This window comes from Phyllobates terribilis, unplaced genomic scaffold (assembly GCF_046119375.1).
Source record: "Phyllobates terribilis strain yellow unplaced genomic scaffold, ASM4611937v1 Scaffold_1__5_contigs__length_1240528914, whole genome shotgun sequence".
Classification (NCBI taxonomy): domain Eukaryota; kingdom Metazoa; phylum Chordata; class Amphibia; order Anura; family Dendrobatidae; genus Phyllobates; species Phyllobates terribilis.
Window position 1 is genome coordinate 1,065,165,303 of NW_027362761.1, and position 14,254 is coordinate 1,065,179,556.

The following is a 14,254-nucleotide window of genomic DNA, read 5'->3' on the forward strand; positions in this document are numbered from 1 at the left end:
ACTTCAAATCTCATGGACTTGCCAAAAAAATAAGTGATGATCACTGATTAATAAATAACTAGTGAACGAAAAACTAAGCACTCACCGACTTAAACACTAAATGGAAAAATATATTCATAAAACATCACTTTTAGTCAAGATATTTTTAAAAAAATCTCTATAGTAACACCTAGATAATAAATGGCCAAATATTATTCACTCATCTTGTGGACAAAGTTTGGAAGGTAAGTATAAACCCTACCACACTCTAATATCACCCTACCTTACCATGGAAGTTGGCACTCCACCCTACACCAGCGCAATAGCCCCCCTACTCAGACGTCGACTCTCCCTGTCTAACCCTGTGAGGACCTATAAAGGGAGGCAAAGCAAACAAAATCAGACAACAGTAATTTATAAGGTATTGGATGATAATATCCTAAATAATGAAAAAGAATATAGCTTACACACTCTAAATTAACAGTCAGGAAAGATGATAAACCCTATATCCGATCTCACATGACCCTACCTTGCTGCGGAGGTTGGCACCCAACATCTACGCAATGGTGCCCCCCGCCCAAACGACGACTCTCCCTATCTGACCCTAAAGAGCCCTAAGAGAGGAGAGGAGAAGAAGAAATAATGAACAAAGTCAAGTACAAGAAAACCAATATGCTACTGATGACAGGTGTGCTTCTCCATAATGTTCTGCAGCTATAACATCACACAGACTAGCCCAGCCAATCAGGGGGACTATCACAGCCAGTATGAAATATGAGGGCCGGCCAAGCTGGGCCGTCCTATACTTTTATACTTTTACAAAGCAAGGATAGGAGGTCAGAGAGCATAGCTCATTACAAATAGTGACAGAAAAAGGACGAAATTGTATTGTGCTGAACTACTCCATTCGTGTTGAAGCACATTGAAAATTGAAGTGGTAATCAGTCTGTGAATAATAATCCAAAGATTCAATGAGATAAGGAGGTGCAGTACCTGCATAGTCAATGTGACTGTAAATTCATTGATTTGTAATATACTGCAGTAACAGCACAGAACCTGCGGCCAAGCAGTTTTAAAGCTTGGGAGCCTCAGGGAAAAAAAGCCATACAGCAGAGAAGTTGCTGTGCTTGCTCTTTCCCCGTGAACTTCAGCAGGCAATTGTCACAATTGCTGAACATTCCGGCTGCATTATCGTTACACAAAGTAACTCACGCTCACTGCATGATCCACGTCCTAAATTTAATAGTGCAAAATTTCTTTCATAAGTATACCTGCTGGAGAAGGGTGTTGGCTATGGCAAGGAAAGTTTCAGCTCATTTCAACTGTTCTTACATGGCTTTGAAACAAAAAAACAGTCTGCCAAAGCGCTCTGTGATAAGTGACATTGCATCTCACTGGAATTCAATGCTGCATATATATATAGTTATGAACTATATCATGCAGCAGCCACACTGTGTTATTTTTACATCCTCCATTGACAGCTCATGAGGGTCACATGTCACCTACTGAAGCCCTTTGAAAAAGCAACCAAATTTGTCAGTAGGTATTAGTGTGGAATCAACAATGTCTTTCCCCTCCTATTTATTAAGAATACACTCACCAGAATGCAAGAGGGGATGAAGGAAGAACAGCAACTTGCACGTGTTCATCGACACCCTCTATCTGTTGGGGACCCTCAAATTCCATGTCACATGCAGCAGGATTTGAAAGAGGAATTGAAGGGAGAAGAGGAGGAGTGCAAATAGGGTGGTCAGCTGCACTCACATTAACTGAATGCAAAGTCAACAAACTAAGGAATCCTGTTTGGAAAAAGTCCACATCCATAGATAGAGAGACATGCTCTATGCTGGAATGCTTTTGGGATAACAAGCTTATTGTCACCATATTGGATAGCCATGCTTTATATTGATGCTAAAAAGAAATAGGGGGAATTTTTTTTCCTGGGTTTTTGAAAGAAAGTCTAAATTGGCTTACCACAATAGCTGTGTTACCTGCTCTGCAAAATTTTAACAGAACAAACATCTGCCAACTGTACAATTGACTGCAGACCCAACTATCCCTCATCTGTTATTGCTGACAGTGCTGATTGCCCATGCGGTTATGTATTGCCTGACCATCCTGTCATCTATACTGTAGTACTGCTGCTGCCAGGACTTATGTTCATCTCCCCAAACTATCAGACATGTCCTTGCCTACTCTATCCATATTCTCTATGATGTGGCTTCTATCTCCACTGCTACTGCACATCCATGCCAGCAACTGTCTCCTGGGTGCATTACCCACTGTGTTTTATAGTACTAGACTGTACTGTTGCAGTCAGAGCTGAAACTGCAGGCCTAACACTGCCAGATATCTCCTTTATTTCCCCATCCTAATTCTCTTTCTTGCATGTTCTGATGCTGCCACTGCCATTGCAGAGTAACGCCAGCTACACTGTATTTTAGGCAACGTTCATATGTTGACTATTTGGTCTGTATTTTACACCAGTATTTGTAAGCCAAAACCAGAAGTGGAACAACTAGAGGAAAAGCATAATAGAAACACATGCACCACTTCTGCATTTTTCACCTATTCCTGGGTTTGGCTTACAATTACTAATGAAAAATACTGACCAAATACTGAACGTGTGAACAGGGCCTTATTGTGATAGACTGTAATGCTGATTTGAGACCTACTCTATTGAGGTACACAAACATTAAACAGCTCACAAAATAGGGCTAATTTTTTTTAAAAGCTTGTTGACAAAAAGCCATTGCATCTTCACTTTGTAAACAGCTAGCCTGTTCTTGACTCCCAAATAAAAGGGGGTATTTTTTTAAAGGCTTGATAAAAAGCCTTTGTAATTGTTTATTCATTTTTAGAATAGCAAACTTTTTGCAGATCACAAAAAATATATATTTTTTCACTAGTAGTTGAGAAGCCATTATTTATGAATAATGTGCTAAATACATGTTTTTGCTCCCCAAATAAAGGTATAATTTTTAGACACCTAGACACCTTGTGAAAAAGCTTTTGCTTATTCATTTAGCAAGGAAATAAACTCCTGAAACTCCTCAAACTAGGATAATTTTTGCACCACCCTTGGTGAGCCATCCATGGCTTTTTCCATTTGCACCATCTGTGTATAAATTTCAGTAGAGCAGGCATCTATCCTCAAAAAGGGATAATTTTTGGACTGTTTCTGCAATTTAAGTAGACTAACACGTTTATTACTACAGAGTGTTGTTAAATAGCTTGTTATTTTCCAACACCAGTTACTATAAGCTGTCATCTAGCCAAATAGGTTGAGGTAGCTTAGACATTAATAAGTCTGTGTTTGCATTAAATAGATTAATACAGTCATACTATACCTCCGAGTGTTATACACCCAATTTCAATGCAGTTATAGGCTGTGCAGTATTGAGATTTGTAGAAAATTTATTTGCCATATATCAAACTTTTTCAAACTTCAAACAGTTTGATCATTTCTTCTGCCAACTAACAAGCTCACAGGACACTGTAATAGATGCAAAGCAAGAAAACAAAGTTGTTGGAATAAAGCACGCAATGTATGAGTGTAAGGAGCCCGGTGATCATCAATGGAGTTGGCAGCTTTCAGTTATCACATGAAGGAATCAGAAGGATGGAAGGAATACAGAGGGCAGAAGCTTGACAGCTATGAGCAGTGTAGAGAGAAACACCTGTTGGCAAAGAGAGCGAGAAGAAGCATGTGATTAACAAGGTTTGTACTTTGCTTTTGTACTTCACATCAGCATTTTTAGAGCTTGTCCAGTACAAGCTACCAAAAAAATTAAAGAAAAAATAAATGGTGTTTTTTTTCTGTCAGACACTACAAGTGCAGAAAAAAAACAACTGTTTTTCATTGAATATCCATAAATATACAAACGATTTGCAATCCAGCTGTGGTCCAATTGCTGGAATCTTTAGATAGCCTGAATGTGGGGCTCCAGAACTCCTAAGAATGAGTCTCAGCAGAGTTCTGATTTGAATGGAGTGGAGGCATACATGCTCAACCTTCAATGCCTATGGGACCACCAGAGAAGGCTAAATACAGTTCTCCTCTATTTCCAGCAATCTATTGATCGTAAATGGAGCAGAGGTCAAGCATGTGCAACTGCACTCCATTCAGAGACTCATTCTTAGGATCTCTGGGGGTTGCAGTGATCAGCAAATTATCCCCTTTTCTATGGATAACTTGCGATTTTGTTAAAATCTCTTACATGCAGACATGTAATTGGTACATACTGTAGATCCATTGGTTAGCATTATCAGCAGTGGGGTCCTAGATTCTAATCTAACCAAGTCATCATGTGCATGGATTTTTTTCTCTAGTTTTGCATTGCTTTCCTCCTAGTTTAACCTGTTTTCCTTCCACACCCAAAAACTCACCAGTTAATTTGCTTCCTATAAATTAGGCCCTAATATTTATGTTAAATTAGATAATGAGCCGCATTAGGAAAATCTCTGAACAGTGATAAACATGATGGTGTTATATAAGCAATAAAGAGGGAAAAATGACCCTGAAGAAAAAAAAGCCTTTTATCATCTTAAAGGTGGTATGAGAAATGTTTTTTTTTTTCTGCAAGTCATTGGGTGCCATAGTTTGGGAGTTACATCACAATTCTCAACATAGAAACTGCTACTAGAGATGAGGGAATTGATTCAATGTGAATCAAATTTATTTTTACATTGTTAAGAACAATTCGAATGATTTGTGATCAGTTTCACGCTTATTGTGGAAAATGGCCCCCGCCATTGTACACATTGCAGTAATCTTGCATCACCCAAAGAAGGCTCATATGTCCTTGAGTGCAGCTGGGTGTGTGGATTGCAGCTATCACGTCACATGGCACAGCACAGACAATTAGTAGGGACTGTCATACCCTGTATAAAAGCCGAAGCAAGGAACACAGTAATGGGCAGTCCGGCTCTTTTTCGTGAGCTGGATCATTTTGCCTCCGTTCACCAACAAGAGCCAGCTATTTTGTATTCCAAACAGATCCCTATTAAATATGTGTTCACCCTCAGGTTAATACATATTTAAGCTAAAATCACCACAGTTGATAGCCCATCCACTCATCTGTCTGGAGCCAGCCGATAAGGGAGCATTTTTCAGGCTTTTCTTACCTTAGCAGCTGAACATGGTCATTTTACACTCAGTGACCGTGACGCGCCCCCTGGGCCATGTGTGTGTGGCGATACCCGGAACTGGACCTTTTGTGGATGCTGGGGATTGTAGTCTCCGTGGCGGCGACCCGGTCCGTGCTCAGGGCGGTCAAACCAAATGGCAGTCTATATGGTGAATGTCCGACTACGCCACCCGTGGATTGCGGTCAGAGTGAACCGCCGCTGCAGGGCAGACCGCTGAGGCTGGTGTTGTGGGTGCAGCTGAGGGTAGTATAACTCCCCACTGGAGGAGTATAGCCTCAGGGCAGTAAATACGGATGTTGGTGGTGATGGTGCGCGGGAGCAGCAGTAACCACAAGGAGTCTGTCATGCAATTCAGGGTCTTTACTGTTGGTGGTATTAAGGGACCCGTCCGGAATACAGGTTAACAATGGAGGCCTGGTCAGTCTGAGAGCAACTGGGAAATCCCGCTGGTCAGGGGAAGTTTGGAGGCCTACTGTGCTGACTTCACTCTTTCTGGCTACCCTGCTGTAGTCTTGTAGGTAGCCCACGTCTCTAAGTGTACCATGTTGTTCTCACCCGTATGACTGGCGACTCGGGCCTTCCGTACCTCTCACCCCTCCGGGGTAGTAGTGGTCCCTCTCGTGTGGCTGAGTCTCCGGGTTTCCTTGGGCCAGACGACTTGAAGTCCCCTGCGTGGTGGTTTTCTGCTGCTGGGCTTATAACCCTCACAGCCTCGGACTCCAGTGTCCGGCTTTCTAAGTCTCTAGCCAGGATGAGCTCTTCTGGCTCCCCTCCTGGCCTCGTGTTCCTCCTCTGCCTACAGGGACTCTTCAGCCTGCTGCTGACCTGTCCCTATCTGCAACTTGTCTGGAACTTCTCTGGCACTTGACTGCCTAACCCCGCCCCAGATCCAGTTTATAAAGGGCAGGTTTCTCCCCTCCCTGGACTGAGGCAGGAGGTGCTGCATGCTAATTGTCCCCAACCAGGGAACCTCCCACCTGCTCTCAGACATGACATTGCTGCCACTGTGGCAACCAGACCTGGTGTGTCACATTCCCCCCTAATGAAATTTAGTACTCCGGGACTAAACACATTTTGCAAAAACACAACAGGTAATAACAATACAGTAACATATATACAAGAAGTTTAGTCTTTTTTTTAGGTCATGGCGCTTCTGTAACCAGGTGTCCTTGTCACCCATGATGCAGTTTGAGGGACCCGTCCCAAACCCTCCACGTAGGCCCTGGGGGGGGCTACATGGCTTTGATGATCCGGAGTTGGACCACGTCTTCAGCCACCTCCACAGGTTTTGTGTTCTGTGGTCGTCTTCAAAAGAGGGCACCTTACCAGGTGAAACTATGCACAAGGTACAGTTCCCATTATTCATTGTCCATAACCTGTTAGTCCATGAACCCTGTCGGGTAACTAGAAAAACATAATTAATATACAGGCAACAAACAGTTTAACATTTGCAATGTACCGTCATTTATATCACATTTTTAAATTCACCAGCGAGCTGGTATTTGACTCCTAGTGCTCCTGGTGGACCTACGCAACCCACTGTTTGGTGGTACTCTACTCGGGTCCCCTGTTTCCACCCCCTGTGTACTGGGTGTGCTCGTGTCTGCACTAGAGGTGTTTGCAGATGTTACGGGTAGGTTGGGAAGCTTTCTGAGTACTCTTTGGCTCACCACGGGCATGGCAGGTTCACTACTAGCAGAGGGTTGATTCTCCTGAGCTGCTGGTACGTACTCTTCTGCCTCCGGGGCCACTTGCTCTTTCAACACTACTTGCTCTTCTGCAGGCCCTTGAAGGGCTGGCTGGAGAAAGGTAAGGACGGGTACCACTATAGCGTTGTTGATTTGTGTCCAGGACCGGGGAAATTCTCCGAGCACTGTACTGACCATTTCTTCCCTTTCCTCTGCGGGTTGAGGGCTATCTTGGTCTTCATCAGCGCTTTGCAGCTGCTCGGGACACTTTTTCAGGTGGTCTCTGGAGACAGTGGCTGTGGTCTCTCCTCCATCTTTATTGATAACACATACCTTTGGGTTTTCATGGCTTGAGGGCAGTACTGTGTACGGGTCTTTCTCCCACTGGTCATCCAACTTGTGGAGCCGTCTCTTCCTCTTCAAGACCTGCTCTCCAGGTGCCAGGGGAGCAGCAGGAGCAAGCTGGTTGTAATTCCTCTCTTGCCTCTCTCTTGCTTGAAACAGACTTCGCTCCACACTGTCCTGTACTTTCCGGTACTGCTGCTGTCGTTCTGTGTCCCAGTCTACTTCTGGTGAGGTGTCCTCGGGTGTCAGGACTCCCATCTCCAGGTCAATTGGCAGCTTACCAGGTCTTGCTCTCATTAGGTAAGCCGGGGTGCAGTTGGTAGAAACCACTGGGATATGGTTATACAAGTCCACCAGATCCGGCAGTTTCTCAGGCCACAGGCTGCGTTCCTCCAGGGGCAACGTCTTGAGCAGGTCTATTACTACCTGGTTCATTTTCTCACACATCCCAATGGTTTGGGGGTGGTAAGGTGTTGTCCTTATCTTCCTGCAGCCATACAGGTTGCAGAATTCCTGGAAGACTTCAGCCTCGAATGCTGGACCTTGGTCAGTCAACACTTGCTCCGGATACCCGTGTGGGTGGCAGAAATGCTGCTGAAAGGCTCTGGCGGCCGTCTGAGCTGTTAAGTCTTTGACAGGGACCACCACTAGGAACCGGGAGTAGTGATCTACGATTGTGAGGGCGTAGACGTATCCCGATCTGCTTGGAGCCAGCTTTACGTGGTCCAGGGCCACCAGCTCAAGGGGCTGCTTTGTGATGATGGGCCGCAGGGGAGTCTTCTGGCTGGCATGGTCCTTCCTCCACAGTCTCTGCACCATCTCTCTATAGCCCCTCTCATGCCTACCCAGAAGAACCTCTCACGCAACAGGAACTCCAGCTTCTTCCATCCAAAGTGCCCTGCGCCGTCATGGTATGCTTCAAGGACCATAGCCACATCCCGCCTTGGGACCACTACCTGCCAGGTCAGCTCATGTGTTCGAGAGTTGACGGTTCTACGGCACAGCCTCCCCTCGTAGAGAAACAGCTTGCTCCTCTCCTTCCACAGCTGTTTGGCCTCTTCTGGAGCATCCAGATCAAGGTGGGCATCAGCCTGGGTCAGCATCTCTTTTATCAGGCGGACTGTGGGGTCACTATCTTGTGTCTCTGCCCAGCCGTGGTGGGGTAAGGGATTGAACGTAGCGGTGGCAGAGCACCTCTCCTTTACGCAGTGGGAACACTGGGTGACCCCATGACGGTGGAATGCAGGGAGTTCAATTTATTCCAGTTCTTCTGGATCCTCTCCCCCGTCCTGCAAGTGAGACATTCTGAACAATGCATCTGCATTGGCATTTGCACGCCCTGTCCGGTATTTGATAGTAAATTCATAATTGGACAGCCGGGCCATCCATCTCTGCTCTAGGGCACCAAGTCTGGCAGTGTCCAGGTGTGTCAACGGGTTGTTGTCAGTGTACACAGTGAACTTAGAAGAAGTCAGGTAATGCTTGAAGTGTTCGGTGACTGCCCACACCACTGCCAGGAACTCTAGCTTGAAGGAGCTATAATTCTCAGGATTTCTCTCTGTGGGTCTCAGCTTTCTGCTAGCATAAGCAATTACCCGTTCTCTTCCCTGCTGGATCTGGGACAGTACGGCTCCTAGCCCCACGTTACTGGCGTCGGTGTGGAGGATAAAAGGCTGGCCGTAATCAGGGTAGGCCAGGATCTCATCCCCCGTGAGGGCCATCTTCAGCTGGCGGAAAGACTCCTCCTCCAGCTTGTCCCACTTAAAGGGCGGCTTCTGACTTTTAGTCTTTGACTGACCTAACAGGAGTTCCAGCATAGGGGCTGCCATCTTGGTGAACCCGGAGATGAATCTTCGGTAGTAGCCTACCAACCCGAGGAACTGCCGCACTTCCTTTATGCTGGAGGGTCTTGGCCAGTCCTTAATCACCGTGATCTTGTCAGGGTCTGGGGCTACTCCGTCAGCACTCACCACGTGTCCCAGGTACTGTACTTTTGGCTTCAGTAGATGACACTTGGAGGGTTTCACCTTTAGGCCGAAGCCTGCCAGGGCATCGAACACCTCTGCCAGGTGCTTTAGATGGTCCTCATAGGTCTTGGAATACACGATGACATCGTCCAGGTAGAGTAGGACCGTCTCGAAATTTCTGTGCCCCAGACAGCACTCCATCAGCCTCTGGAAGGTCCCTGGTGCGTTGCAGAGTCCGAACGGCATACAGTTGAATTCACTGAGACCCATCGGGGTGGTGAAGGCGGTCTTCTCCTTGTCTGACTCTGCTACAGGAACCTGCCAGTACCCGCTAGTGAGATCCAAAGTAGAGAAGAAGTTAGCAGATTTTAATGCAGCCAAAGACTCCTCTATCCTAGGTAACGGGTACGCATCTTTGTGTGTTATTCTGTTGACCTTTCTATAATCTACACACATCCTCATCGTGCCATCTTTCTTTTTTACAAGAACTAGAGGAGCTGCCCAGGGGCTACAGCTATCCCTGATCACCCCAGCCTCCTTCATTTCTCGTAACATACCCTTGGCATTCTGATAGTGTGCAGGGGGTACAGGCCGGTATCTCTCTTTTATGGGTGGATGGTCTCCTGTGGGGATTTGGTGTTCTACCCCCTTTACTTGCCCAAAGTCTAGCGGGTGTTTGCTAAAGACTCTTTCGTACTCCTGAACCACCCGGTAGACTCCCTGTTTCTGGTGAGGGGCAGTGGAGTCAGTGCCCACGTGCAGCTTCTGGCACCAGTCCTCCATTTGTTTTTTAGAGCCGTTACCTTCCTCTGGGGGAGATGGAGGCAAGGGTTCCACGGCTTTTACAGAGGTTTGGTTAATGGTGAACAATTTGGCCAGAGTGGCATACCGGGGCAAGTGTACCTCTCTTTCCCCAATATTTAGGATGCGGACTGGCACCCTCCCATGGCGGACATCAACCACCCCCCGTGCTGTCAAAATGGTGGGCCTACTGTCTGAGTAAACGGGTTCTACCATAGCTTGGTAGTCTCTACCTCTTAACCCGATTGCAGTCCGGCACCAGATCATCATTTCGCTTTTTGGGGGCATGGCGATAGGGAACGGGTCACTCATCCTAACGCTACCAATCTCACCACCAGACAGTTCTACCTGTTGCCGCTTCATCAGGGCTCTGATCTCCTTTTGTAAGACACGCTGCTGGCTGGAGCTGGCATTCATTGGAACCTGCTGTAATATAACAATTATCTCTGAAAGACAATTTTCAATAACGTTAGTACCCAAGGTTATTTTAAGGTGACTTTCACGACGGTCAATGTCCACAATAATCAGTCCTTGCGCCGGCAGTTCGACTTTACCAATTTTGATGGTCACCTCCTTGAACCCCACCTGCGGCACGGGCTGACCATTGCTGGCGATGATGCTCAAGTCATTATCTGGGTAGCGGGTAATATCCGTGTCATCCCAGTACCGCTTGAAAAGTATATAGGGGATGGTGGTTACCTGTGACCCGGTGTCCAACAGTGCACTCATGGGAATGCCATCCAGTACCACAGGCAAGACCGGTCGTCCCCCCACATACTTGTCATGCCAGTTTGACGGGCCTGATGATCTTACGCCTGGGGGTTGGCCCTCTGCCCCAGGTTGGGCCCATTTAAATTACAGTACCTCGCAATATGTCCTGGCTGGCTGCAGCGGCGGCAGATGGGTTGTCCATCCTGGTCGTAGCAGTCCTTTGGCTTCCCTCTGGACGGTGGGATCCTCTTCTGTCGGCGCCACAGGACATCCTCCGGACTGGTAGCCAGCTGGATCTTTCCTGGAGAGGATACCTGTAACGACTGTACAGTCCTGGTTAGTGCGGCAATGCTTTTGGTCAGCTCTTGGACCTGATGGTGCAGGTCTGCAGCCGGGTCTTTGCCCAAAGCCTGTGCATCAGCTCCCACAGGCTCTGCAGACAAGGGCACCGCCTCCTGGTGATAGGTGATAGCAGGGTGCCTATGGGTTACAGCCTGGTTCCCGGAGCTTTCGTCATCCACGCCCCTCTTCTTCCCGCGCAGCGTCCCAAAGATGGCGCCTGATGGCGGGAAAATGGCTGTGGATGGCGGGAAACGGCTGCGGATGGCGGGAAACTCCACCAAGGTAAGTATTACAGTCTTTCTTCAGGCACGCAGTACCCGTTGGTGTCGGGCACGAAATCCTGCCGACTACGCCAAAGTTGACGCGCCCCCTGGGCCGTGTGTGTGTGGGGATACCTTTTGTGGATGCAGAGGGTTGTAGTCTCCGTGGCGGCGACCCGGTCCGTGCTCAGGGCAGTCAAACCAAATGACAGACTATATGCTGAATGTCCGACTACGCCACCCGTGGACTGCGGTCAGAGTGAACCGCCGCTGCAGGGCAGACCGCTGAGGCTGGTGTTGTGGGTGCAGCTGAGGGTAGTATAACTCCCCACTGGAGGAGTATAGCCTCAGGGCAGTAAATACGGATGTTGGTGGTGATGGTGCGCGGGAGCAGCAGTAACCACATGGAGTCTGTCATGCAATTCAGGGTCTTTACTGTTGGTGGTATTAAGGGACCCGTCCGGAATACAGGTTAACAATGGAGGCCTGGTCAGTCTGAGAGCAACTGGGAAATCCCGCTGGTCAGGGAAAGTTTGGAGGCCTACCGTGCTGACTTCACTATTTCTGGCTACCCTGCTGTAGTCTTGTAGGTAGCCCACGTCTCTAAGTGTACCATGTTGTTCTCACCCGTATGACTGGCGACTCGGGCCTTCCGTACCTCTCACCCCTCCGGGGTAGTAGTGGTCCCTCTCGTGTGGCTGAGCCTCCGGGCTTCCTTGTGCCAGAGGACTTGAAGTCCCCTGCATGGTGGTTTTCTGCTGCTGGGCTTATAACCCTCACAGCCTCGGACTCCAGTGTCCGGCTTTCTAAGTCTCTAGCCAGGATGAGCTCTTCTAGCTCCCCTCCTGGCCTCGTGTTCCTCCTCTGCCTACAGGGACTCCTCAGCCTGCTGCTGACCTCTCCCTATCTGCAACCTGTCTGGAACTTCTCTGGCACTTGACTGACTATCCCCGCCCCAGATCCAGTTTATAAAGGGCAGCCTTCTCCCCTCCCTGGACTGAGGCAGGAGGTGCTGCATGCTAATTGTCCCCAACCAGGGAACCTCCCACCTGCTCTCAGACATGACATTGCTGCCACTGTGGCGACCTGACCTGGGGTGCCACAACCGCCATTCAGAAACTGCAAGCGGCTTTCCCTCGGGTGCCGCCTCTTATTGTTCACAAAAGGGAGCCGCACCTTTGAACCGGATCGGTCATGAACGACCCATCACTAGAACACAGCAGACATTTATCCATGAATCTGCATAGTGAAAAGAGATAGCAACTCGCAGCTTACCACAGAGATAGGGAGATAAAGCCATAAAACACTGAGGAAACTGTACAGATAGTGTGTGACAGCAAAACAGTAAAGATTAATGTGTAAAGAAAATAGAATAGTGTTATCACAAATCAAAATCATCGTCTCTAAAAAACACCAAAAATGCAAAAATGAGATGTGAAAACAACCTGAGACATTTTACATTAAATGTTCATTGTGACAAATGCATAAATTCCAATGTGTACCAAAATATCTCATTAACGTGATACATAACCAGGGTTGTTTCCCATGTGAATGTGTGGTAAGTATGTGCATGCAGTCTGTTTGGTGGACTTGTTCTTTGGGTAATTGTGGTAGGAAGACCTTGACATTCATCATGCAGCATGTGTTATATGAACCATGGATTGCAATGCCCTAGTAAATAAAATGTGCAGCTAAATCGCGGATTATATTGATCTTGTCCATGGACGGCTACTGGTCTTTCAATGTAAGCAAACACTTTAGCTCCACCAGCCACGTATCTGCACCCCGTGTACATCATTTGTATGTGTGAAGTAGGATTTTCTCCAGCATTGGCTTTTGCTATAAGGCTTTACTGTTTAGCAGACATAAAGCAGACATTCTATCAAGGCTTGGGTGATAAGATGCATAAACATTTTAATGATTCTTCCTTAAGTAAATGTTTAGAATGCCCAGTTGCCGATTTGTAACAGTCAGGTTGATTTAGACATGGCATTTGTAAGTTATTGCTCATTTTCCGCAGAATCAATATTTATTTAGTCAGACCCAGTTGTGGTATGAAATATATTTCATTCATAATTATTGAGCGTCTCTGGGGTTTCTACATATTTATCTTTTAAATGTTGGTAAATACAAAAGTATCTATTGAGTGGTGCGACCCGACCGCAGATATTCATAAAACATGTATAGCAAGTCATTGAAAGACAGTATAGTAAGTGTTACTATTAAACTTACAAAAGCAGCTTGACATTGCAAATTAGAAATGGGGCACAGCTTGAACATGGTGGAAAGGTGAGTCCTAAAAATAACACTTTTGTTATTTGAGGTGGCTGGAGAGTAGGTAAGGGGGACTCATTTTTTTAAACTCAGCAGAGATCCACTAAGGACAACTTATGCTGTGACAGAGCTAGCCCATCAAGGTATAACGTAGCCATTCATTCATCATAAAGGCAGGCATTAAATGAAGGCTATGCTCAAATTACATTAAGGGATACCATTAAATGTATACATGGGGAAAAGATCTTGCCATAAACACTAAAAGGGAGATTTTGGCAGTTTCCTATCAGCGGCACTCACCACCCATTGACTATTTTATAGCATCTTTTTAATTTAGTCCACTAACTAGATACCATAATAGTCTATAATTTATGATTGTCAATGCATAGAGTTTTTCACAGGCATCCGTCATCTATAGGTTATGATCATTACATCATACAGAGCTATCAAAACGTTCATTATGTATGTCACAAATGGAGATCTTTACCAGATGATTTAAGGCGGCATCCATTATCAACAGACTTTTATGGCATCAGACGTTTATCATACTCAATTTTTTATATATTTTTTGCATACATCTACGGAACAGTGAAGTCCACCATTTGGTATGGTATACTGGTCCCAAATCAAAGAAGGTCAAGAAAACACTATTATCTTTTATCAAGAGAATGTAACAAGTTCAGTGTATATGCTGGGAGCTCTCCTGCTGCTCATACTAAGCAAGATGTGATCGCAA

At 46.4% G+C, this 14,254-nt stretch overlaps 1 protein-coding gene across 3 annotated transcripts in view; it reads left to right on the forward strand.

Annotated features, from left to right (window-relative positions):
• Nucleotides 1-14,254, forward strand: part of DLC1 (DLC1 Rho GTPase activating protein) — an 869,826-nt gene that overhangs the window by 217,664 nt on the left and 637,908 nt on the right. The gene's annotated exons all lie outside the window — the stretch shown is intronic.